At 41.4% G+C, this 27,789-nt stretch overlaps 1 protein-coding gene across 2 annotated transcripts in view; it reads right to left on the bottom strand.

Annotated features, from left to right (window-relative positions):
* RHOA (ras homolog family member A) overlaps nucleotides 1-27,744 on the bottom strand; it is a 64,560-nt gene extending 36,816 nt beyond the window's left edge. Inside the window, exons 1-2 of one of the 2 annotated variants that reach the window (XM_058726938.1) lie at nucleotides 27,552-27,744; nucleotides 22,725-22,802 (exon numbers count right to left, since the gene is read on the bottom strand). The gene's annotated coding sequence lies outside the window, so the exon portion shown is untranslated. The remainder of the gene's footprint in view (nucleotides 1-22,724; nucleotides 22,803-27,551) is intronic. The other variant, XM_058726939.1, reaches the window with a different exon arrangement.
* Nucleotides 27,745-27,789: the final 45 nt, after the last annotated feature.

Below are 27,789 nucleotides of genomic sequence, written 5' to 3'. Positions count from 1 at the left end.
ATTCATCTTTATACCACCAATGCCAGGAGCACATGGATGGATCAGTCTGTTGAGTGTCCAACTTTGGGTCAGGTCATGATCTCATGGTTTGTGGGTTTGAGCCCCGAGTTGGGCTTGGCGCTGACAGCACCTGCTTCAGATTCTCTGTCTCCCTCTCTCTGTCCCTCCCTCCCTTCCCTGCTCATATGCCGGCTCTCTCTCAAAAATAAATAAACGTTAAAAAAAAGAAAAGTGTACCACCAATGATGGACACCATTAGGCTACCTATGTGTGTTTCCTGAATGGGGGAAAAAAAAAACCCACAAAAAACACTATGTAATCTACCAGTGGCTGCTATATACAGAAAAAATTTTTCAATTTCAATCCACCTTTCAAAGGAATCACATGTGAAGCTCTACTTAATACCATGAAGAAAGACTTCCCTCATATCTGAATCATACATAAGCAGGGAGGAAGCCAAAAACTTCTACAAGTTATAAACTGGAATATAAAAATAGTGGGAAAAGTATATAGGGGGAGCAGAATTATTGTTTGAAGCACTTTGAACGGAAGAGAGAGAATGTTAAGTCTGCACTCTCGGGCACCTGGGTAGCTCAGTCAGTTAAGCGTCCAACTTCAGCTCAGGTCATGATCTCACAGTCTGTGAGTTCAAGCCCCACGTCGGGCTCTGTGCTGACAGCTCAGAGCCTGGAGCCTGCTTCGGATTCTGTGTCTCCCTCTCTCTCTGCCCCTCCCCTGCTCATGCTCTGTCTCTGTCTCAAAAATAAATAAAAACATTAAAAAAAAAAAAAAGTCTGCACTCTCTTCCAAAGACGGTACTATCATAGTTTTACTGCCCAACACAGTAGCCACTAGTCACGTGTCTATTTCTTAATTAATATTTTAATTAATTGAAATTTAAAAATTCACTTCCTTGGTCCCAATGACACATTTCAAATGCTCAACAGCCACAAAGGACTATTGTGTGGACAAGACAGACACAGAACATATCCATTATCACAAAAGGTGTAATTCTAAACAATTCTGCCATGGCTGTTTGGCAGACGCAGGATCTTATTCAATGTTCTCCTCATTTTCTTGCATGCTACAAAGATCTTCCAAAGAAAATATACCCACAATCTCATGCTATAGGTTTCCTAGAAAGCATTTACAGCAAACATCAGGTCATTTAAAGATAAATTCTGGCAGGCACTCCCACTCATCCCTCATGCCTCCTCCAAGTCAGTCCACTCTTCCACCCACTACTTCAGTAGGATGACAATCACCTCCTTCCTTGACAGGTCCAGCCTTGTCTAAATTCTTATCTCCTTACATCTGATCAGCCTAACACAAACCTAGAGTTTTTAATGGGCCATTCCCTGTTGCTAGAGAGCAGCCTTATCTGAAAGAAAGTCTTAGAGAAAACAATACAATGTAATTAAGTGCTGTAACACAAGTTCTTCCTCTCCTGTATGAACAAAGAGAAAGTAAGCAATTCTGCTAGAGGCTTCAGAGAAGGTAACATCTGACCTAGATAAGCAATTCTGCTAGTGGGCTTCAGAGAAGGTAACATTTGACCTAGACCTTGAAGAATGAGGACAAGTAACCTGAGGGGAGTTGAGAGTGGTAATGGCTTAGGAATACTTTCCTAATGTGAGGAACAGCCTGAGCAAATGACCTCAATGACCCTAAATATAAAAATTCAGAGGGGCGTCTGGGTGGCTCAGTTGATTAAGTGTCCAACTCTTGATTTTAGTTCAGGTCATGATCTTATGGTTTGTGGGTGCAAGTTCCACACAGGGCTCCATCGGGCTCTGCGCTGTCAGCAAGGGATTTTCCCTCTCCCTCTCTGCTCCTCCCCTGCTTGCGCACTCTCTCTCAAAATAAATACACAAATGTTAAAAAAAAAAAAAAAAAAAATCAGAGAGGAGGGGCACCTGCCTGGCTGGCTCAATCTGTAGAGTGTGCACCCATGTTGGGTGTAGAGATTACTTAAAATAAATAAATAAATAAATAAAATCTTAAAGAAAAAAAGGAATTCAGAGAGGAGACTGTTGGAAAATGAAGCTAGAAAGATGAATGGTTACACTGGAGGATCTGGAATGTCAATATACAGCAACCTGTATTCTATTCTGTAAACGAGGGAAAGCCACTGGAAAACACAATCAGATCTGTGATTTACAAAGACAGCTTTGGCAGCAGCATTTGAAATAGCTAGAAGGTGGACTGGGCAGGGATGAGAAGACCATGATGAGAGTATGAGAGTGCCCTGGAGAGAGAAGCCTAATGAAAAGGTGAGGTGAAGGAGCACAATCTAATAGGCTTTTCCTAACACTACACACATTTCTGTCCTACCCCCAACCCCCCTGAACCAGTTGAAAAAGATTAGTGCCCAGGTAAATTGTTACTGCAGGTAAAAACAGCATAGCCCTCAAGTGTATAGAATGGGGAGAGGCAGTGATCAATCCACAGAGACTGCCAGTCACATGGAAAAGGTAGGCACAAAAAACCCAGAGATATTTATATTTGAAGAGAGCAGTCAGAAAGCTATGATGACAACCAGCACCAAGAGAAAGGAAGAGGGTACTTCAAGGAATGGCTTCATATTATATGGCTAGCAAAAAGGGCATGGGCACAGCAATCAAAACCCTTTCAGTTGACCACAGGGGAAGAGTAGTAGACTGTGGTAGACTTGAGAAGTAGACTCAAGGTAGACTTGAGTAGACTGTGGTAGACTTGAGGGCACGGAGGTCGGTGATATAAAATGTTCTTTCAGAAAGTTAGGAAATACATGTTACAACATGGATGAACCTTGAAAACTTTATGTTCAGTAAAAGAAGCCAGTCACAAAAGACCAAACATATGGTTCCAGTTATATGAAATGTCCAGAACAGACAAATCTACAGAGACAGATTAATGGTTGCCTAAGGCTGGGGGTTGTGATGGGAGACTGGGGAATGACAGTTGAAGAGTATAGGAGTTTCTTTTTGAGGTGATGAAAATACTCTAAAATTGATTATACAACTCTGTGAATATACTAAAACCCACTATTCGTACACTTTAAATGGGCGAATTGTATGGTATATAAACTGTACCTCATAAAACTGTTAGCAGGAAAAGTCCCCCCCCCCCTTCCCCCCCAATTAAGAGAAAAAAAGGTCTGGAATGTGTGGTAGACTACCCATTGTGTGTCTGCCTCATTATCGTTCCCTTTCCTGGTCATACAGCTACCAATAATAAAGACTACATTTCCTGGACTCTGTTGCACCTAGGTGAAGTCATTAAGGTCTGGCCAGTGGACTATATGCAGAATTGATGCAGGATAGAGGAGACTTGCTAGAGCAATGTTTTGAGATTAAGGGGAGTGTATCTAGTACAGAAGTGGAAGGCGTGACCCTGGATATGAAATATTGACTCCTACAGGACTGCTCCACTGTTAACAGAGGAGGAAGCAGACCACAACAGCCAAACCACAGGCAAGTGAATAGAGGTGGTGGCAGACCCTTGTATTTGCTTCCATGTTCTCAATTAAAGAAGCAAGATCGTTAGTTGACAGTAAGGCTAGGGAAGGAAAAAAGAAAGCGTGAGCTAAAGAGGTGGTGCTGTCTAAAAGTAGGAGAAGAAATGGGCTAAGGAATCGCAGTGGAACTGCTAAGCAGTGGTACAGGCCACCTTTCAAGTTAGGGGTCATGAATTCAAAGCAAGACCAGTAAGCATGTTTTTTTCCTTCACCAGCTACATTCAGTTATAGGTGTAGAGTGAGTGAAAAGTTGGACTGAAAACAGGGCTGAGGTTTTCAGCCCTGAGCCTGGGTGGCTCAGTTGGCTAAGTGTCCAGCTCTTGGTTCTGGCTCAGGTCATGATCTCATGGTTCATGGGTTCAAGCCCTGCATCAGGCTCTGCCCTGACAGTGCAGAGCCTGCTTGGGATTCTCTCTCTCTGCCCTTCTCCAACTCATGAGCATGTGCTTGTGTGCTCTCTCTCAAAATAAATAAAACTTTAATTTTTTAAAACACATTTTATTTGTGGGGCACCTGGGTGGCTCAGTCGGTTAAGCATCCAACCTCGGCTCAGGTCATGATCTCATGGTTCGTGGGTTCAAGCCTCGCATCGGGCTCTGTGCTGACAGCTCAGAGCCTGGAGCCTGTTTCGGATTCTGTGTCTCCCTCTCTCTCTGCCCCTCCCCCACTCGCACTCTGTCTCTGTCTCAAAAATAAACAAACATAAAAAAAAAACCACATTTTATTTTTTTGAGAGACAGAGCACAAGAAGGGGAGGGGCAGAGAGAGAAGGAGACACAATCCAAGGCAGGCTGCAGCCTCTGAGCTGTCAGAACAGAGCTCAATGCATGGCTTGAACCAAGGAACCAGGAGATCATGACCTGAGCCCAAGTCAGACACTCAACTGACTGAGCCACCCAGGCGACCCAAAATAAATAAAACTTTAAAATAAATAAATAAAAATAAACAGGGCTGAGGTTTTGCCAGATAAGATGAAATGGGACAGGAGAAAAAGGGTTGAGAATATATACAAGGGAGTGATTACAGTAATGAACTATGAACTCTAAGTTGAGTAAGGAGAAAAGTGGTAACTGAAGATGAGGAGCAGTAAAAGGGAAGTAAGATCAATGGACTGTAAGCCCCAGTGAGGCTGAAGAATTTCAGTGTCTGAGTATTAGATGGATTAAGTCATAAAACTAGCATATTACCATTGTTGTAGGGGGCAATTTCTTTGTAGGGTCACTGGCAACATCTATCAGAATTCAAACTGCATATATCCATTGAACCAGCAATTCCACTTACAAAAATTTATTCTACAAATATATTCACACATAAATACAATCACTTGTGTTCAAGAATGCTCACTTCAGCAATATTCATAATACCAAAAGACTAAAAACAATCTAGATGTTCCTTCTCCACAGAAGAAGATATTGGTTAAATATCTTAATCATACAATGGCATATTATGCAACCATTAAAAATAAAAAGGATTTGGGGCACCTGGATAGCTCAGTTGGTTAAGCATCAGACTTCAGCTTAGATCATGATCTCACAATTTGTGAGTTTGAGTTCCGCTTTGGACGAGCTTGGGCCCTCCTTCAGGTGAGCTCGAACCCCATTTCGGATAAACATGAGCCCCCACATCAGGTGAACCCTGCTTTTTTCTCCTTCCCTGCCCCTCGTGGGATTCTCTCTCCCTTTCTCTCTGTCTCTTGCTCACTTGCGACCTCTCTCTTTCTGTCTTGCTAAATACAGATAGACAGCTAGATAGATAAAAATAAAAAATATATAAATAAAAACAAAGGCTAGACTCTTTAAAAATAAAAAGATATGTTAACAAGTGATCTCCAAGATAGACTATTAAATGAGAAGAGTTAAGGTGCTAAATACGTATACTATCATAACACTGTGTAATGGTGGGATGTATAGACATACAGAACAGGGCCTGGCAGAAATGCACAATATTCACTGAAGAACAATGGACACTAGTGTAATCACAGACTCTCTCAACAAAGGCTGCCTCTAGGAACCATATATCATTTTGTATTGAATCTACCAAATGTATTATGTTTTTTGTTTTGTTTCAAAGTAGTCTCCACACCCAAAGTGGAACCTAATACAGGGCTTGAACTCGCAATCCTGAGCAGAGATCAAGAATTGGATACTGGGGTGCCTGGGTGGCTCAGTCAGTTGAGTGTCCGACTTTGGCTCAGGTCACGATCTCACGATTCTTGGGTTCGAGCCCCACCTTGGGCTTTGTGCTGACGGCTCAGAGCCTGGAGCCTGCTTAGGATTCTATGTCTTCCTCTCTCTCTGCCCCTCCCCTGCTCTTTCTCTCTCTCTCTCTCTCAAAAATAAACAAACATTAAAAAAAAAAAAAAAAGTCAGATATTTAACCAACTGAGCCACCCAGGCACTCCTGTATTTTTTTTAAAAGATTACAGCACTGACATATAGATCTTTCCAAGTCAGTACACGAGGTAAAAAAAGAAAAAAAAAAAAAGAAAAAAAGAAAAACCAAAGCAGTAGTACAACATACACAAAGATCCATCTTGGAATCTGACGTCCTAAAGGCTTATAAAAGTATACTGTCCCCTCTCCCCCTTACAACTTCCCTAGGCTAGCCAAGACTGACTCACTACTCTCTCTTCCCTACAAAGAAGTAAAATAAGAGTATCTGTGATCAAGCACAGTTTAACACTGCCAACAACTGATTCCCACCACTCCTAACACTTCTCTTTATCTCCTTTTAGGCCAAGAGTTACAACTTCCCCCAGAGGGGCCTCCCTGACTACTCAAACACATATTTTTCTTCATCTATTAATTCCTATAGTGCTTGGTCTACTAGGTGCTGCTTCCCAAATTACGTAAGCCTACATCACTTGGTATTCTGCTTGCACTGGTAGTGAGAAGGCTCTGTACCCTGGTACTAGTATTCAGAACACCTGTGAATCTTTGGGCAAGTTACTTAAGCCCTCTGTGTCTCTATTTCCTCATTTGTACCAACGGGAAAAATAATGGTTCCTATCCTCACAGAATAGTGGTAATTATTAAATGAGTAACAGAGGAAAGGGCTTAGAACAAACAATACCTAGCATGTAACAGCTGTTTAACTATTGGATACTATTACCTGTAAATTTCAATAAAAAAGACTGTATCTTCAATTCTATATTCCCCATAATGCCCAACAGGGTCAAATATGGCAATGAAGGGAAGTGTTTGCTGACTGAATCAAAGAAAAGAAACCTAGCCTTTCTAAGTTAATAGATAAAAATGCACTGGTATAGGGGCACCTGGCGGTCTCAGTCAAAAGAAAGAACCCGCTACTCTTGATCTCAGGGTCATGAGTTTGAGCCCTGTGCTGGGTGTAGAAATTATTAAAAATAAATAAATAAATAAACTTAAAAAAAATGCATGGGTGTAAGAAAGAGTTAATTTTTTAACTTTTTGAAGGGAAACTTTCAAAAGCTCAAGTTACTAAGATTAGACATTAGCCTTCAAATTTACTTCCTCTAAGCACTTCCCTTCTTTTCTAAGTTGGCCTTAAGTCTCATTCTTAAGAAGAAACTGCTTCTTTTCCAACAAGACTTACAAGCAGCAAACTATTATATATAAAACTCCCTAGTCCATACATTTATGTATGAAATATCATAAAGGAGAGGGGGGGGAAAAAGACTAAACATCTATCTTATCATCTTCTATATGGCAAAAAAGCCTTGAAGTAAGCAATCCTGGGAGTCTTTTTTTAATTTTATTATTCTTATTTTTAGTAATTTCTACACCCAAGAAAGCTTGGGTGCTTGGGAAATCTTGGGGCTTGAACTCTCAACCCCGAGATCAAGAGTCATGCACTACTGACTGAGCCAGCCAAGCACCCCATTCTTGGAATATTTTAAAGCAGCAACTTCAACTGCTGAAGAGACTCACTACGGGAGATTAAAAAGTAATCTATTCACAGCTAAAACACTGAAGATTGCAAACTATTTTTCCCATAAATTAGAGCAAATTCAAGGATACCTGAATACAGTGGTGTTTTTTCAAAACTGAAGCTTTTCCCAATCTAGCAAATAACTGTTTTTTAAGGCCAAGTGTTTTTAAGGCCTATAAGGATTCCTTTCTTGTATTCTAGTAAGTGTTTCCCGAACAGTAGATAAAGGGCCTAGAAATTGTGCACTACCATTACCGTATCTTACCTTATGAATAATCTTGACTGTTCACTATAGTTGGAGGAAGATATGATCACATACACTCCAATCCCTATTCCATCCACACATGCTAGAAGGGGCCACCTGACACATGTTCTCAAAGATTTCCAGGTGATTCTTACCCACCTCCCCTCCCACCTAAAACACTACCAACAACCTTACCTGACCAAACATTACACTAGGGTTTCAAAATCTGAATCCCATCCTGCATATGTCTAACAAGAAAACAGCATCTACCATACGAACTACTAAAATCAGAAATGTTCAGTCCCATGTAGATTAACCAAAGTAAAAGTTTTGGGTTTGTTTGTTTTGTTTTGAGAGACTGTGTGTGGGGGAGAGAGAGAGAAGGAAAGGAGAATCAATCCCACATAGGCTCTGCACTGTCAGCACAGAGCCTGATGTGGGGCTCGATCCCACAAACCGTGAGATCATGACCTGAGCTGAAATCAAGAGTCAGACACTTAACTGACTGAACCACTCAGGTGCCCCAAGGTTTTTTTCTTTTTTCTTTTCTTTTTTTTTTTTTTTTTAACGTTTATTTATTTTTGAGACAGAGCATGAACGGGGGAGGGTCAGAGAGAGGGAGACACAGAATCTGAAACAGGCTCCAGGCTCTGAGTTGTCAGCACAGAGCCCGACGCGGGGCTCAAACCCACGGACCGTGAGATCATGACCTGAGCCGAAGTCGGCCGCTTAACCGACTGAGCCACCCAGGCGCCCCTTTCTTTTTTCTTTTTTTAAGTTCATTTGTTTATTTTGGGAGAGAGCAAGAGAGAGAATAGTGGGGGAGGGGCAGAGAGAGAGGGAGAGAGAATCCCAAGCAGGCTCCACACTGTCAGCACAGAGCCCAACACAGGGCTCGATCTCATGAACCATGAGATCATAACCTGAGCTGAAATTAAGAATCAGATGCTTAACTGAGTGAGCCGCCCAGACACCCTCAAAGTAAAAGATTCTACTAGAAATTAATTTCAGTTATAGGCAGCAATAGTTACTGAGTTATAGGTAGTTGACAGTAATGGTAAAGGAGCTATGCTACTTAAGAGTTCATCAATGCTCTATCGCTTACTAGCTTTGTGCTCCATTACAAGCAGTTTCCTTACATGTCAAGTGGCAAATGAAATCTTCTAAACATGGTTGGTATGAAGATTAAATAAGACCAAAAGAGCTTACTTACTGAAAATAGGTCAGTGTTCAATAAAGGTTTCTCATTATTACTTAGGTCTCATTTTGGACAAATGGTAACTCCCTCCAAATTCCAACTGTCCAGAACTTGAGGACCAGTTTGTAATATGGCCTGACCTGGAAAGAATGTTGTTTCTCCTAAAACAAAAATTTTACCAGTCTAGCAAATATAGCTGACCCTTGAACAACACCGGTTTGAACTGCACTGATCTACTTAATATGTGGATTTGCAGTAGACTACTAAACATATTTTCTCTTATGATTCTTTTTATTTTTCTTTTTAAGTAGGCTCCATGCTCAATGTGGGGCTTGAACTCATGACCCTAAGATCAAGAGTCACATACTTCTCTGACTGAGCCAGCTAGGTGCCCCTCTTATGATTTTTAGTACTGTATCTTTTTATTTTCTTTATTTATTTTGAGAGAGACAGAGACAGCGCAAGTAGGGGAGGGGCAGAGAGAGAGAGAGAGAGAGAGACAGAGAGAGAGAGAATGCCAAGTAGGCTCCACACTGTTAGCATGGAGCCCGATGCAAGGCTTGAACTCACGAACTGTGAGGTCATGACCTCAGCTGAAATCAAGAGTCAGACACTTAACTGACTGAGCCACCCAGGTGTCCCTCTAGCTTACTTTAAGAATACAGTATACAGGGGCACCTGAATGGCTCAGTCGCCTAAGTGTCTGACTCTTGATTTCGACTCAGATCATGATCTCACAGTTCCTGAGTTCAAGCCTTATATTGGGGTCTGTGCTGACAGTATGGAGCCTGCTTCATTCTCTCTCTCCCCCTCCCTCCCTCTCTCTCTCTCTGCCCCATCCCTGCTCACTCATGTGCACAGGTGCTCTTTCTCTTAAAAATAAATAAAACTCCCCCCCCCAAAATACAGTATATAACACATTTAACATACAAAACACATGTTAATCGACTTTATGTCATCAGTAAGGCTTCCAGTCAACAGTAGGCTGTTAGTTACATATTTGGGAAGTCCAGTTATACTCAAAATTTCGGCTGCACAGGGGTCAGTGCCCCACCCCCCATACTGTTCAAGAGTCAGCTGTAATTAGTTTTTCAAAGTATGTATCACATCCATACCTGACCCCACCCTCTTCTTTCCTATTGAAAAAAATAATAAATTACTACTTATCTCTCACTGCCTGAAATTATAGGCCCACAATACTTCATCCAAAAGCCTTGGGACTAGATATTTCTAAAGTCAGAATTTTTCAGATTTCAGAAAGATGGTATGGTACAAATGCCAAATACTCTGTAATATACCCAATGGGTTAATAGTTCTTCAGTAAAATAAATGAACATATAAGGAGGATAAAAACTAAACAACCTCTCATCAGTTCAGTTCAGGTTTTACCATCAAATGGGTTTGTGATCTTCAGAACTTTCCAAAAGAAAGTTATGACTATCCCTAACCCAATGCCAATTTGCTTTAAAATATGCACACGCCAGGGGTGCCTGGGTGGCTCTGTCGGTTGAGCGTCTGACTTCGGCTCAGGTCATGATCTCGCAGTCCGTGAGTTCGAGCCCCACGTCGGGCTCTGTGCTGACCACTCAGAGCCTGGAGCCTGTTTCAGATTCTGTGTCTCCCTCTCTCTGACCCTCCCCCGTTCATGCTCTGTCTCTCTCTGTCTCAAAAATAAATAAACATAAAAAAAAATTTTTTTAAATAAAATATACACACGCCATCACATTCTTCTGAATACTTTTTAAGCACTTTTTCTAATGCCCTCAGGTCTGATTTTTCCCATGACGGGTAACTATGCTATTATCTCAGAGAAGTGGACTGAGCCATTCCTGCTATTTCTCTTGGGAAATTAAAACAAAATAGCCTTTAAATTAGGTAAGCTGGGGGCTGGGGGTGATGTGCATTTAAGCTAAACTTCAGGGCTGACAGTAATTTGAATTCTACAACCTAAATTAGCTGAATGATTTCAATAACTTGTTCAGGGACTATACATTTTACAATACTTACTTTCTTAGACTCACAGTAAATCTGCCTTTGTGCACAATTTTTAGCAGATAAGGAGCTACCAAAGGTGTTTCAGATGGTGCTATTTGGTTATAATGCATGTATTATCTAGACATTTATTAACCAAACATTCATTATAAGCAGGCACAAAACAGTTCTCCAGCTGAGAAACAGTTGTAGAAATAATTCAACTGAATAACTATGCTGCTTCTGCTGGATCAAGATCTTTACAATATTTTGGAAAGATAATGAATAAATTCCTATGCAGAAAAAATAATCACAGCTTTAAAATGATAGCATACTTCAAATAATTACAATTTTACCTCATGATTCTACAAAGGGACTAATTACACAAAAGAAATAGTGATGATTACAGTAAGCTTTCCTCAACCACTGAAGAAATAAAAGCATTTAATACAGCATAACTTTAGACATGACTTAATTTTTTAACTTTTACTGTATTCATTACTTTAAACACATTACTTTAAAAACAGATTAGAAGCTGAGTTCAGGGGTACCTAGGAGGCAGAGTCAGTTGAGCGTCTGACCTTGGCTGGGGTCATGATCTTGCAGTTTTATGAGTTCCAGCCCCACAACGGGCTTGCAGCTGTCAGCGCAGAGCCAGCTTCAAATCCTTTGTTCCCCTTTCTCTGCCCCTCCCCCACTCTTGCTCTCTCAAAAATAAAATAAAATTTAAAAAGTTGAGGGGCGCCTGGGTGGCTCAGCTGGTTAGGCATTGACTTCAGCTCAGTTTATGATCTCACGGTTCATGAGTTCGAGCCTCGCGTTGGGCTCTGTGCTGCCAGCTCAGAGCCTGGAGCCTGCTTTGGATTACGTCTCCCTCTCTCTCTGCCCCTCCCCCACTCACTCTCTGTCTCTCTCCATCTCTCAAAAGTAAATGAACATTAAAAAAAAATTTTTAAGGTTGAGTTCACGAAACTTACCTTTTTGACATCCATATGCCTCAATTATATAATCTAGTTTGAAATTTTACATCTTGTAGTACCCCCTTCTCAACAAAGGATATGTTCCAAGACCCCCAGTGGATGCCTGAAACCACAGATGGTACCGAACCCTACATACACTACGTCTTTCCTGTACATACATACCTATGATAAAATTTAATTTACAAATTACACACAGCAAGAGACTAAACAATAATTAATGAAATATAACAATTACAATATGCTATAATGAGTTATGTGAATGTAGTCTCTCCCCTCAAAATACCTTATTGCATTGTACTTACCCTTCTTGTAATGATGATAAAATGCCTATGTGATGAGATGAAATGAGGTGAATGATGTAAGCACTGTGATGTAGCATTAGGCTGCTACTGACTTTCTGACATATGTCAAAAGGGAGGATCATTACTTTCGGACCATGGTTGACCAGGACAGAAAACCAGGATAAGAACCAGTGTGTGTTTTATTTTATTTCTCTCTCCACGTAAGTTGTTACGAATCAGTATTGTACAGATGACTATTATAAAAGCAAAAGTTGTCTAGTCTTTTAGAAACTAAAAAAATTTTTAAAGAAATTTTAAAAATCATAAAAATCCTGTGAATTTTACTCAGAAGAATGATGATCCTAATGAACATTAAAAAGTTCCTCCCAATCCAGGTTTTGTCAATGTTTCTGCAGCAGGGTGTAGTGTCAATGCAAGCTGTGCAAAAAATATTTTGGATGAAATCTAGGTACAAAATGTCGTATTATAGATAAGAAAATATATAAATCCCAGGACAGTATCTTATAAAATTATAAAACCCAAAGCATACAACCACCCTCAGCCAAAACAATATAATATCCTATAACTCAGGCTATTAACCCAGGGTATCTTCCTTCTTTCCTTTGCCCTTAATGCACCCCACCTACCCTTCCCCACTTAGATAACTCATACTCAGGCTAAGTCAGTCTCTCAGGGTGTTCCCTGAGCTCCCAATTTAGATCAGGCCTTTTGGATACTCCCACAGCACCAAACCTCTCTCTGCCTCACTCATCACACCCCTCCAAAGTTTCTTCCTCCCAAACTCCATTAGTATAAGAATCATATCTGTCTTATTAACCACTGTCAGACAAGCATAGGTGCAAGCACATAATAGTTAAGTGTTCAAATAATAAACCTGAAAAAAATAAATTTCCAGGAGCAAAGAAGCTTTATACAACCAATTTGGCGAACACAGATTTTAAAAAGAAAACAGTTACAACAACCTCGGCTGTGTACACTAGTGGTGAGGCTACCTCCTAGGGTAGGAGTCTAGTAATTCAAGAATTCACCCTTGGGGCGCCTGGGTGGCTCAGTCGGTTAAGCGTCCGACTTCGGCTCAGGTCGTGATCTCACAGTCCCTGAGTTTGAGCCCCGCATCGGGCTCTGTGCTGACAGCTCAGAGCCTGGAGCCTGTTTCAGATTCTGTGTCTCCCTCTCTCTGACCCTCCCCCGTTCATGCTCTGTCTCTCTCTGTCTCAAAAATAAATAAACGTTAAAAAAAAAAAAAAAAGAATTCACCCTCACAGAATTATAGAAACCTCTCATACAATCAGAAACTTAAACTGGGGCGCCTGGATGGCTCAGTCGGTTGAGCATCCAACTTCAGCTCAAGTCATGGTCTTGTGGTCCGTGGGTTTGAGCCTCACATTGGGCTCTGTGCTGATAGCTCAGAGCCTGGAGCCTGCTTTGGATTCTCTCTCTCTGCCCCTTCCCCACTCACACTCTGTCTGTCTCTCAAAAATCAACATAAAAAAAAAAAGAAACAAATTATCTGTAACAGTAATGCTAAAACTCAGATCCTCCCTATGAACTTACTTGCTCTTATTTTTTTTTTTTTTTTAAATTTTTTTTAACATTTATTTATTTTGAGACAGAGAGAGACAGAGCATGAACAGGGGAGGGGCAGAGAGAGAGGGAGACACAGAACCGGAAGCAGGCTCCAGGATCTGAGCCATCAGCCCAGAGCCCGACGCGGGGCTCAAACTCACGGAACGTGAGATTGTGACCTGAGCCGAAGTCGGACGCTTAACCGACTGAGCCACCCAGGCGCCCCTTACTTGCTCTTATTTTATAAACGATTCTGTAAGTCTAACTGGACAGTAGCTGAGTTCACAACAGTTTAGAAAAACGCATGCTTGGGTGAGAAAGCAGTGCGCCTATGACAAGACTTAGGACACAGAAAACCCTGTAAATCAGGTTAGAAACATAAAATGGAGAGGGAGAGAAGTGCCATTCTGGCCAGTCCTAAAGCAGGCTGACAGACTCCAAGGACAGAACTCAAAAACTCTCCCTTAGGAGGAAAGACCTCATTCATTACATGGAGAAGCTTAAGTCCTAGATACCGTAAGACAGGGAAAAAGACGTCCACTGCAGAAATAAAACAAAAAAGTTGTAAAGCTTAAGAAAGAAAGCTTCAGTTATCTAGAATACAATGATACTATTTCAGTGGTTTAAGATCTCGATTTTTTCACAAGAGCCATACTGTACCTAAACACACATGAATTCCATAAAAGCTTAAAGATGCCTTACAATGCCTTCTCTTGGAGCAAAACTATCAGTATTATGAAGGTGAAAATAAAGGTCAAAATACAGCTTTTTTAACCAGCCAGTCCTCAATGTAACAACCAAATCAGAATCAAATTTCTGTTCAAACAATAAGCCAGGTTGAAAAGCATAGGCTTTGGGGCGCCTGGGTGGCTCAGTCGGATGAGTGTCTGACTTCGGCTCAGGTCATGATCTCACGGTCCGTGAGTTCGAGCCCCGCATCGGGCTCTGTGCTGACCGCTCAGAGCCTGGAGCCTGTTTCAGATTCTGTGTCTCCCTCTCTCTCTGATCCTCCCCTGTTCATGCTCTGTCTCTCTCTGTCTCAAAAATAAATAAACGTTAAAAAAAAATTTAAAAAAAAAAAAGAGAAAGAAAAGCATAGGCTTTTCATACGCACTCCCTTCTCAAATACCTTCCATTCTACTGCTTTTGTCCTTTGTCAAAGTACACATTTAAAATGAATAGAGAGGGGCGCCTGGGTGGCTCAGGAAGTTGAGCATCTGACTTTGGCTCAGGTCATGATCTCACAGTTCATGAGTTCGAGCCCCGCATCAGGCTCTCTGCTGTCAGCACATAGCCTGCTTTGGATCCTCTGTCCCCTCTCTCTCTGCACCTCCCCCACTAGAGCTCTCTCTTTCAAAATTAAACATTTAAAATTAGTAATAAATAAATAAAGTAAAATGAATAGAATACATACTACTTCATTAAGAGGAAAAAAATCACTATATTGAAACTCTTTCAGTGCCATGGGCAGAACTGTCCTATCGACCCCAGGTTCACCCACACCCAGGACTGTCCCTGACACACAGGAAACACCATTAAACACTCGGGAAATTAAATTGAAAACATAAAGCCATTTATTTGGTTTGCAAACAACATAGGAAAATGCCTGGCAAAAAGGCTCAAACCAACTGTCCATTTGTTCACAATGCACTTGAGCCTGGTACTATTGTTATTTTGCCATCTTGATCAAGCAGTTGTTAAGGGTCGATGTCAGTTCAAGGGCCCTTAGAGATGGAGAGCAGCAAACCTAAGGCAAATGAAGGCAAGCAGAGGAAAACCCCACAAAGCCTCCAATATACGGCCAACTAAGAATAACCCCAGACTAAAATTCTCTTTTGAGGCTAAAGGAAAGAAATACTCCCTTCTGGCTTTCTAAGTAAGAATATCAGATCATTCACCTTAAAATGTAAATGTGCCAAGGTTAACCTTAAATAGATGGGCAGAATCAGAATTTGATTTTGTACAGTCTAATTCTCCACTTATATTGCTCACAAGACAATGCTTGTCTGGAGAACCACCATAAAGAGAAGAATAAACTAACTCCAATGAGTTGCCTAGGTGTTTCAGCAATGACAATGCACAGCCAGACACCCTGCATTCTGGCGCAAACATCTCTATTCCTTTCAAGGTTCCACAATTAGCAAGATAAAAACTCTGTAAGGCCTAAACATCTATTTAAAACTTTTTTTTAATTCAGGTGAAATACACAATATAAAGTTCACCTTTTTAAAGTGTACATTTCAGTGATATTTAGCATATTCACCATGTTGTAAAACAACCAAGTCTATCTAGTTCCAAAACATTTTCATTACCACAAAAGAAAACCCCATGCTTATTAAGCAGTCCATCTCCAGTTCCCCTTCTCCTAGCATCTGGCAACCACCAATTCGCTTTGCGTCTCTACAGGTTTACTGTACTAGATACTTCATATAAATTAAATCATACAATATATGGCCTGTGCTTGGCTTCTTTCATCTAGCATAATACTTTCAAGGTTCATCCATGTTATACCACGTATTAATACTTCATCTTTTTAAGTAGTTGAAAAATATTCCGTTGTACGTATACAACCACATTTGTTTACCGACTTATCTGTTGATGAACATTTGAATTATTTCCACCTTTTGGCTATAAGAATGGTGATGCTATGAACATCTACGTACAAGCATTTATTCGACTACTTGTTTTCAATTCTTTTGGGTATAGAGCTAGGAGTAGAATTGCTGAGTTGTATGCTAAATCTATATATTTAACCATTAGAGGAACTGCCAAACTTTTCCACAGCGTATGCTATTAAATATCTTGCGAAATAGTCACTCAGACCTATTAAGGGGAAAGAATAAGATACATAACAATGTGATGTGCAACTGCATGTTTCTAAAAAAAGAAAAATATGTAATATATACATATAGACACAGTATCTCTAGAAGGATATATAGAAAACAGTTATATGGTCTTCTGTAAAGAAGGACCTTGGAGGCTGAGATGGGAGAAAGGCTTTTACTTGTCATGCCTACCTACCCCCTTCTACAATGTTTCATACACATGCTTCATCAACCCCCTTGCTCTAATATTTTTAAATTTTTTGAAAGTAATCTCTACACCCAACATGGGGCTCAAACTCACAACCCTGAGATCAAGAGTGAAATGCTTTCACAACTGAGCCAGATAGGAGCCCAAATAAAATGTTTTCTTTTTTTTTTTTTTTAAAGAACCATTTAAAATTTTTTTTTTCAACGTTTTTTATTTATTTTTGGGACAGAGAGAGACAGAGCATGAACGGGGGAGGGGCAGAGAGAGAGGGAGACACAGAATCAGAAACAGGCTCCAGGCTCCGAGCCATCAGCCCAGAGCCTGACGCGGGGCTCGAACTCACGGAACGCGAGATCGTGACCTGGCTGAAGTCGGACGCTTAACCGACTGAGCCACCCAGGCGCCCCCCCCAAATAAAATATTTTTAAAGCCCAAAGGAAGTAATACAATGAGAGGAGGATTATGCTCTGGAATAGGAAGACGATACATTTTTTTAAGTAAACTCTACCCTCAATGTGGGTCTTGAACTCATGACCTCAAGATCAAGAGTCACATACTCTTCCAAATGAAGCAGCCAGGCACCCTCATTTTTTAGTATAAACTTTTTTTTGTATGATTTTATTTTTACCTAGTGCATTTTTCCCTCTCTTCTTATTGAAATAAAATACACATAACATAGGGGTGCCTAGGTGGTTCAGTTAAGCATGTGACTTTGGCTCAGGTCATGATCTCATTGTCCATGAGTTCGAGCCCAGCGTCAGGCTCTGGGCTGACAGCTCAGAGCCTGGAGCCTGCTTCATATTGTGTCTCCCTCTCTCTCTGCCCCTCCCCTGCTGGTACTCTTGTCTCTCTCTCTCTCTCTCTCTCAAAAATAAACAAACATTAAAAAAAAAAATTTTGTTTTAAATACACATAACATAAAACTTACCATCTTAACTGACTGAGCCACCCAGGTACCCCCCATCTACTTAAAAATGTATACATTTTTAAGTATACATTTCAGTGGTATTAAATATATTCATGTTGTCATGCAACCATCACCACCATCTATCCCCATTAAAAAAATTTATTTAAAAAAATACTAATTAAAAAAGGCAAACTTAGGGGGTAGGGCGCCTGGGTGGCTCAGTCAGTTAAGCACTCAACTTCGGCTCAGGTCATGATCTTGTATTTCGTGAGTTCGAGCCCTACATTGGGCTCTGTGCCGACAGCTCAGAGCCTGGAGCCTGCTTCGGATTCTGTGTCTCCCTCTCCCTCTGCCTCTGCCCCTCCCCCGCTTGTTCTCTCTCCCTCCCTCTCTCTCTCTCAAAAATAAATAAAAACATTAAAAAAAAATTTTAGGGGCGCCTGGGTGGCTCAGTCAGTTGGGCGGCCGACTTCGGCTCAGGTCATGATCTCTCGGTCCGTGAGTTCGAGCCCCGCGTCGGGCTCTGTGCTGACAGCTCAGAGCCTGGATGGAGCCTGTTTCAGATTCTGTGTCTCCCTCTCTCTGACCCTCCCCTGTTCATGTTCTGTCTCTCCCTGTCTCAAAAATAAATAAAACGTTAAAAAAAAACTTTTTTTTAAATTTTTTTAAAGAAAACTTAAGGGGCACTTGGATGGCTCAGTGGGTTGAGTGCCCGACTCTTGATTTTGGCACAGGTAATGATCACAGAGTCATGGGATCAAGCCCCATATTGGGCTCTGCACTGAACATTGAACATGCTTAAGATTCCCTCTCTCTCTCTCTCTCTCTCTCTCTCTCTCTCTCTGCCCCCCTCCCCGACCTACCCTCTCTCTTAAAAAAAAAAGGGGGGGGCGCCTGGGTGGCTCTGTCGGTTAAGTTTCCAACACTTGATATGGGCTCAGGCCATGATCTCACGGTCATGAGACAGTCCTGCATGGGGCTCCACACTAAGCACCAACCCCACTTAGTACTCTCCTCCCTCAGCCTCCCTCCCCCATTCTCTCTCTCAAAATAAACTTAAAAAAAAAACAAAAGGAATCTATCAGACTTAGAACAAGTATTTCTACTAAGGGAGAAAACTAGCATGCATTGAGCATCATGCTCTTCATATACTATTTCATCTAAAATTCCTATAAAATAAATGTAATCTTCATTTCACAGATACAGGTCCTGAGGCTCAAAGGAATACCTGGCTAAAGGTATATACATACAGAGTTCTTCTATAGCAAAACTTCTTTGTCATTATAGGGTCATCAGCATTTTTGGTGAAGAAACTGGTAAGCATAGCTTCACTTTTGTTTTAAAAAAATTTTTTTAGGGGCGCCTAGGTGGCTCAGTCAGTTGGGCATCCAACTTCGGCTCGGGTCATGATCTCATAGCTTGTGAGTTCAAGCCCCACATCGGGTGGGCTCTGTGCTGACAGCTCAGAGCCTGGAGCCTGCTTCAGGTCCTGTGTTTCCCTCTCTCTCTGTCCCTCCCCCACTCTCACTCTCTGTCTCTCAAAAGTGAATAAACATTAAAAAAAATTTAAAAAAAATTTTTTTTAATGTTTATTTTTGAGAGAGATAAAGTATGAGCAAGGAAGGGGCAGAAAGAGAGGGAGACACAGAATCTGAAGTAGCCTGACGTGGGGCTCGAACCCACCAACTGTGAGATCATGACCCAAGCTGAGGCATGAAGCTGGATGCTTAACCGACGGAGCCACCCAGGCACCTCTGTTTTTAAATACAATGTAGAAATACATAATTGAGAAAACAACTTTGAAACAAACAGTCTCCCCTCTTACAAGGGAGGCCATCAATCAAACCACCCTAATGCATTACTCAATGTACTGAAAGGAAAAATATTTTTAAACATTTTTTAAAATATTTATTTTGAAAGAGAGAAGAAGACAATGCAGCAGCAGCAGCAGCAGCAGAAGGGAGAATGAGCAGGGGAGAGGCACAGAGAGAGGGAGACAGAGAATCCCAAGCAGGCTCTACACTGTCAGCACAGAGCCCATTGTGGGGCTTGATCTCACAAACTGCGAGATCATGACCTGAGCTGAAATCTTGAGGTGGACACTCAACTGTTTGAGCCACCCAAACACCCCTTAAAGGAGAAATTTCAAGCCTTGTGGACAACAGAGTATATATGCAGTGGTGCTAGGCTAGTTGTCTTCTTATGCCCAGCAGTTGCACTGAGCTAATCTTACCATAGATCAGGGATTCAGGAAGCCATATCTTCCAATTTATCAGCAAAGCCTATGATCACTCATTTACAACATACTGTGAATCCCTCTACTTCTACCGTTGTCATTCTTGTCCAAGCCCCAATCATCTGTCATTGGATTTAAACAGCCTCCAACAGATCTCCCTACCTCCATTTTTGCCACCCTGTAGTCTATTCTCCATACGTGAGCTAGAAATCTAAATAAATCAGATAACATTACTCCTGTTATACGAACCCTTTAATAGCTTTTCAATGCATTCTGAATAAACTCTAAATTCCCAGTTCCTAAAAGATCTGGCCCTTGCCTACCTATAAGACTATTTCTTCCACTTTTCCACTTGCTCTTTAGGCTCCAGCCATTCAATTTTTTTTTCTTTTGCTGTTCCCTAAAAAAGACAAGTCCATTCCTTACCTATCATCAGTCTCTCCTACTAGAACAATAACTCCATAAGCAGGACTATTCATATTTTTGTGACTATTTACACCTGAAGTGCTTTCTACTTTGTAACACTGAGAAAAGTAGATGGTATGATTCAAAACTAACACTTTTCAGTTCTAAATCAAATGTGCTCGTATTTTTAGGAATAAAGACACTGTAAAACAAACAAAAACTATTTGAGGGCGGGGACTTTTTTTTTTTTTTCAAATGTGAGAGTTAATTTATTTTTTAAGTAACTTCTAAGCCTAAAGAGGGTTTGAACTCATTATCCCAAGTTCAAGAGTTGCATGCTCTAGGGGTGACTGGGTGGCCCAGTTGGTTAGGTGTCTGACTCTTAATTTTGGCTCAGGTCATGATCTTGTGGTTCATGAGATCAAGTCCCATGTCAAGTTTTCCATGGAGGCTGCTTGGGATTCTCTCTCTGCCCCTCCCCTGTGCGCATGCATGTGCTCACTCTCTCAAAATAAACTTTAAAAAAAAAAAAAAAAAAAAAAGAGTTGTATGCTCTACCAACTGAGCCATCCAGGTGCCCTGAGGACAGGGACCTTCTTTGTTTTCTTCAGATATGTTCCAGAACAGCATCTGACATGTAGTAGCTATTCAATAATTATTTGTTCAATGAATGAATGACAAAACCACAAGCTAGCTTGTTCATTCTTCTTAGCATGCCAAGGAGGAGTTCAAAGCCAACCAAAACCACTATCACTGTATGCCTTCACTGCCAGGTACCCCATTTCACCAAATAAGAGTATTCACCTCCATGGATAAAAGAGATATGTGTGTGTGTACACACACATGCACACACACATACACAATGCAATATTACTCAGCCATCAGAAAGAATGAAATCTTGCCACTTGCAATGGCAAGAATGTATTATGCTAAGCGAAATAAGTCAATCAGAGAAAGACAAATACCATATTATTTCACTTATGTGGAATTTAAGAAACAATACAGATGAACATATGGGGATGGGGGAGGGTGGAGAGAAGAGAGAGAAACAAACCACAAGAGATTCTTAATGATAGAGAACTATGGGTTGATGGAAGCAGGGGGGTGGGAGATGGGTTAAATAGGTGATGGCTGATATGATACCAAGGGGGGCACTTACGATGAGCAGTGGGTATTATATGCATCGTGTGTAAGTGATGAATCACAGAATTCTACTCCTGAAACCAATACTGCACTGTATATTAACTAAAATATAAATTAAAAAAATAAAACAAACAAGTTGGAAAAAAATAAACAATATTCATCCCCATCACAGCTCACTTCTCCATATACAGAGTTCCCTCAGACCCAAAGAGAACAGAAAAAGGCGATCAAAACAGTACCGACTAGGATATATACCATGGTATCAATCAAATTAAGATTATTTCTAACAATTTCCTTTATTTGTAATAAGTTTAAATATCTGAAGAACCCCTGGATGGATCTTATACCAGCTGTTAACGTTGTTCCCACCTAAGCCAGTATCACTCTGACCCCTCTGGTAAGAGGGAAGATTGTCCTCTGATCTTCATTCTCTACCTGACTCATTTGCCACTGATAATTAGATAGATATACCCACAACATAAGCTGTGGATAAATGTATGATAACTAAACTACTGAAAAAAACGAAAACTTGGGGCGCCTGGGTGGCTCAGTCGGGTAAGCATCCGACTTCGGCTCAGGTCATGATCTCACAGTTCGTGGGTTTGAGCCCCACGCCAGGCTCTGTGCTGACAGCTCACAGCCTGGAGCCTGCTTCGGATTCTGTGTCTCCCCCTCTCTCTGCTCCTCCCCCACTCATGCTCTGTCTCTCTCTCTCAAAAATAAATAAACATTAAAAAAAATTAAAAATGAAAACTTAAAGATGAAAACTAGGAGCGCCTGGTTGGCTCAGTTAAGCACTCGATTCTTAATTTCAGCTCAGGTCATCATCTCACAGTTCATGAGATCGAGCCCCAAATCGGGCTCTGTGCTGACAGCATGGAGCCTTCTTGGGATTCCCTCTCCCCCTTTCTCTCTCTGCCCACCATCCCCCCTGCAAGAGTGACCGTCCGTGCACATGTGCACTCTCTCTCTCTCAAAATAAACTTTAAAGATGAAAAACAGAAGGAATAAGATGGGAATGGTCCAGATGTAAAAGAGGTATGTGTACAACACAGTGAGTTTCATCTCCTTTAAGAGAGGGATTAGGAAATCTATCTTCATCTAAAAAAGAAATACCACTTAAAAGTAAAAAAGTTAGAGGAGTACCTTATGGAGAGGTGGGACAATAAGACTAGAGAGAAAAGGTATGGAGTAAGATAAAGAACTCAAGATTGGTGAAGAGAATCATTAACAGTAATGCACTGACATTTCTCCAGAATTTACTTTAATATATAATAATCTCTCTTTCATGGGAAAAGAGAAATAAAAGAAGAGGTTTCTATGTTACATACCTTACAAATGTGCTGCAAGACCCACGGCCTGTGTGCCAGGAGTTTTACAAGTGCCTTGAACTTCTCAGATGAAAGGCACTATAAAAATATAAAAATATCAGGAATTATGTCTATTCACTTTACAATGAAAAAAATCAAAACACAGGATGTAAAAAGGCTTGCCCAAAGTTCCCTGTAATTCAGAATTCAGGAGAGGGGAAGAAGTATAGAATTTAATCTTTGATTGGTATATCATCAAATATATCACATTTATACAAGTTTTAGCCTCCTTTACTTAAAAGGTACACAACCTTATCTTACAAATATTACAAATACTGCCCTTTTAAAAGCAAAAAGCAAAAGAATCCTACATAAATTAATTTTCCAACATTTTATTATAAAAATTTTCAAACCAGAGTGAAGTTGAATCTTACAATGAACACCTGTAACCCTACCACCTACACTACCACAAACATTTATTTAAATAACTTGTTTTATCTACTTACATATTCTTAATACAGATATTAGAGAAATTACAGGCTGAAAGGCAACTGTCAGAAAAATCAATGGTTTCAAAAAAAAAAAAAACCAGGATGAAGTCATTAGGTCAAGGAAGATAATTATTCAGAAATCCTGATATTTTTGTCAGAGATGATCAATATTAGTTTACTATTTAAAGTCAGAAAAGAGGGACACCTGGCTGGCTCAGTTGGAAGAATGTATGACTCTTGATCTCAGGTTGAGTTTGAGCCCCACACTGGGTGTAGAGATTAAACTTAAAAAAAAATTTTTTTTTAATGTTTATTCATTTTTGAGAGATGGAGACAGAGCATGAGTGGAGGAGGGGCAGAGAGAGAGAGGGAGACACAGAATCTGAAGCAGGTTCCAGGCTCTAAGCTGTCAGCACAGAACCCGATGCGGGGCTCGAACTCACAGACCACAAGATCATGACCTGAGCTGCAGTTGGACATTTAACCAACTGAGCCACCCAGATGCCCCTAAACATTTTTTAATTTCTTTTTCTTTCTTTTTTTATTTTTACTGTTATTCATTATTGAGAGACAGAGAAAGAGCACAAGTTGGGGAGGGGCAGAGAGAGAAGGAGACACAGAATCTAAAACAGGCTCCAGGATCTGAGCTGTCAGCGCAGAGCACAACGCAGGGCTCGAACCCACAAACCGTGAGATCATGACCTGAGCCAACTGAGCCACCCAGGTGCCCCTAAATGTTTTTTTTATGTCTATTTATTTAGTTTTGAGTGAGAGAAAAAGAGGGAGAAAGAGCGTGCGCACAAGTTGGGGAGGGGCAGAGAGAGAGAGAGAGAGGGAGACACAGGATCTGAAGCAAGCTCCAGGCTCCAACTGTCAGCACAGAGCCCAACACAGGACTCGAACCCATGAACTGCGAGATCATGATCTGAGCCAAAGTCAGAAGCTTAACTGACTGAGCCACCCAGACGCCCCTTACACTTTTAAAACATAAAGTCAGAATGGACTCCGATCTACCCCTATTCTTAGTGAGGGATTCTAGTTATTTAATATCAAATCATATCATTCCCCTGCTAAAAAACATCTAATGATTTCTCATCTCAGGACAAACCCAAAGAACTTCCTGTATCCTAAAAGCCTTAACATGATCTGATCTCTGGTCACCTCTCTTTCATTTTACCTTCCTCTTCTCCCTTTACACCACTCCAAACATTTCAGTTGCTTATGTTCTTCTCTCTACCTTCACTTGAATAGTAAGATACTATTATAAACATGCCTAATTAAACGTATTTACTTTATCCACCCTCTTCACAAGAAAAAAAAAATCAAGCTCAGTTTGGGACAAACTGCAAACTGGCTAAGATGTAACAGTGTATCTCATATTCTGACCATTGTTAACTATAAAATGTTATTCAGAATCATCTGGAAGAACCACCAATAAATTCAGACCAACACCCAGAATGAACAGCTTCAATGCCTACCTGATTTTTAGTCACATGACTACCACAATTATGAGTATACAAGGTCTTCACTTAATACTGCAGTACCACAGACTATAAATGAGTCATTTGAAATAGAAACACTTGAAATAGGAATTTTACATTAATTACTAACTTTAAACTATCTTGGAAATTTTAATTTAGTAATCTCACAAGTACTTAACAGTGAGCATATACCCAAAGATCAAGAGTGTAGTTAAGACACATTAACACAATTTTACAATTTAGTTACGTTAATGTGTAGGTGCAGGCAAACTAAGTTCCACTGGCCAGGGGCATAAAGGGATAAAGTGGTACAGGAAGGTTAAGTAACTTTTAGTTACCTTTTACTACTACAAACATAGGTGATTAAAATCCAGTGAGTATGTACCATTTAGCTTTATCACTAGTAGCCATAATGCAATAAAACCCAAAGTCCTGTCTATAGAAGCTCAGCATGCCCAGATTAGTTCTCTTAGAAGTTGAAATATCAGTCTATCTTCTGAGTTAACATAAATCTCAGCTCTAGAACAACTAAGAAAACCCTAAGTAGCAACTTCTCTGGTCACTGCTTCAACTCCACTAACTCCTTGAGGAAACACCTCGAGATCTACCTGTTTTCACTCTAATATGAATGAAGACTATGAGAATACTCCACCAAAACCACTACCACACACATAATACACAGGGAACTATTTACTTGATATGTGCAGTTTCTCTCCATCCCACCTCAAATCAATAGTCAAAACAGCCCTCAGTCACATGACAACATCTTAGCCTGACCTAATTATGTGGGATTTGGAACAGAGGAGTCTGGGCCTCCCTGTGGAAGAAGCTTGTCCCTAAGAAGACCCAAACACCAAAAGCCAAAACTAGGCCAAGCGGAGACCCTGTATATTCATTTATCTATTTCAATCAACTGCTGCAGGACCACCCAGTTGCAGGGAGGAGAGTGTTGTTTAAGGCTAAATAACTGAAATTCGTTTAGAAAATGAATTTTTCGGGGTGCCAGGGTGGCTCAGTCGGTTGAGCGTCCAACTTCAGCTCAGGTAATGATCTGGCAGTTTGTGAGTTCGAGCCCCGCGTCGGGCTCTGGTGCTAACAGCTCAGAGCCTGGAGCCTGCTTCTTGTTCAGTGTCTCCCTCTCTCTGCCCCTCCCCCTCTCAGGCTGTGTCTCTCCTCTCTCTCTCTCTCTCTCTCTCTCAAAAATAAACATTAAAAAAAATTTTTTTTAATGAATTTTTCAGATTCTCACAACATATCAGTAATACATAAATGAAGAAAGCACTGGAAACAAGTTGTTAAATCCTGAATGTTTACTTAACTCTAAACAAGCTGTTTAGGAGTACAAGGAAAATACCACACAGACAAAATAGTTTTGGCCTGTACGTGACTAGACATATAACATTGGTATATTTACAAAAGTCTCTGGAACTCAGTTTCCTCATCTGCAAATGGGGTTGGACTATAGAAGTCCTGAAGATTCCTTTAGGGTGTAAAATTCTGGATCTATGAAAAAGTCAGTGGATCCCTATTTTCTTCTCTCTAGTACAGACTTCTTTGAGAACAGAGGTGATAACTCTAGGACTAGACTGACTTAAAGCAAGTTGTCTTCTATTTTGTAACATCCCCATGGGCCACCAGTGCTCTACAAAAGTAGATGGAACTATTCTTAAGATAATTTATCAAAAGAGATCCTTTAGTAAGTTATCCTTCACAATTAGGAATTAGTCTTGTACCTTCAGTCCAAACAATGTCACTCGTACCCAAACCTCAAACCGGTATGTTCAAAGCGACAATCATGCAATAGTACACACACCTTACACATTTGGGTGTTTGACACTGGGTGAAAAATTCTCACCACATATAACATTTTTAAGACATTTTTTAAAGTATTTTTCCCCTTTAGATCTGGCAGGGAGGACTATAATCTGATTACACACCTGCAAGAAACATTTACTTCAAAACACAATCTTAAACACAAAAAGAACCAAACAAGTCACTAACGCTGGTAAAAATTTTAAATCAGGACCATTAAAAAACACAAGTGGAACCAATTCTGAGGCAAAAAGGATGCCAGTTTTCCACCACAGACTACTAAACATGCTTTTGACCAAATCGATTTAACTGCAAACAGTGCTATTTAATAATGATGGCTCGTAACTGAGTCAATCGGTAACTAAGGATATGTTTAGGTAATTCCTAATCAAGGTAGTAACTGAGACTAAGCAAAATTGCAAATTAATACTTTATTTCCATACAAGTCATGAAAAAAATGTTTAACAGGAAAACATCCTTTCAATACCCAAGAATCCTAACCCATAAGATTTCAACACTACCTTTTTACTTACACAATCTCCGAGAGTACTACATTTAAAAAGAAAATGTACCCAAAACATAACTGGACTTCACCCAGTATAAAACGGTGATTCATGTTTCCTATTCAATGTAAAGCCAAGATGGAGTTGTAAAGAGTTTCTTTCCCATTTCAACTCCGACAGCCACGCGCACTTCGCAGGGGCCGGCTGCACCGCGCGGTTGCCGGGCCCGGCTCGAAGCCCCCGCCCTGCCCGGCGCAGCCGAGAGAGAGAGGAAGCGCCGGGGACCGCGGGCGGGCGGCTGGGGCTCCACCAGGCCTGGCCGGGCGGGGGAAGGGGCGCGGGAGGCCGCGGGGCGCGCTTCCGGGGACTGCGCGGGCGGGGCCGCTTCTTTGGGGAGCGGGGCCCCGGCCGGGAGGCAGGGGCCGGGACCCAGGGGCAGCCAGCCGAGAGCAGCAGGTGGGGCGCGGCCGCGGAGGGGCGGCGGGCGGGCAGGCGGCCGGAAGAGTGCCGGGCGGGCGGGCCCCGGGCGCCGCGGCGCCAGGAGGGTACCCTCTCGCTCACCTCAGGCGACGACTCGCAATCCGACCTCTCCACGCCAAGGACGCCTGTCCGCGAGTAGCAAGCTCGGAGACTAGGGCGGGTGGCTGAGGCGACGGAGGCAGACTAACGAGAGAACCGACGGAGGACGGCGGGCGGCGGGCGGGGAGCTCGAGCGAGCGAGGGCGGTCGGCGGCAGGAGGGCGGGGAGCGACGTGCGCGCTCCCGTGTGCCAGCGGGCTCGAGCCAGCCCCAGTCTCGG

This window comes from Neofelis nebulosa, chromosome 4 (assembly GCF_028018385.1).
Source record: "Neofelis nebulosa isolate mNeoNeb1 chromosome 4, mNeoNeb1.pri, whole genome shotgun sequence".
Lineage (NCBI taxonomy): Eukaryota > Metazoa > Chordata > Mammalia > Carnivora > Felidae > Neofelis > Neofelis nebulosa.
The sequence above is the reverse complement of the archived record's forward strand: the minus strand, read 5'-3'. Positions and strand labels throughout refer to the sequence as shown.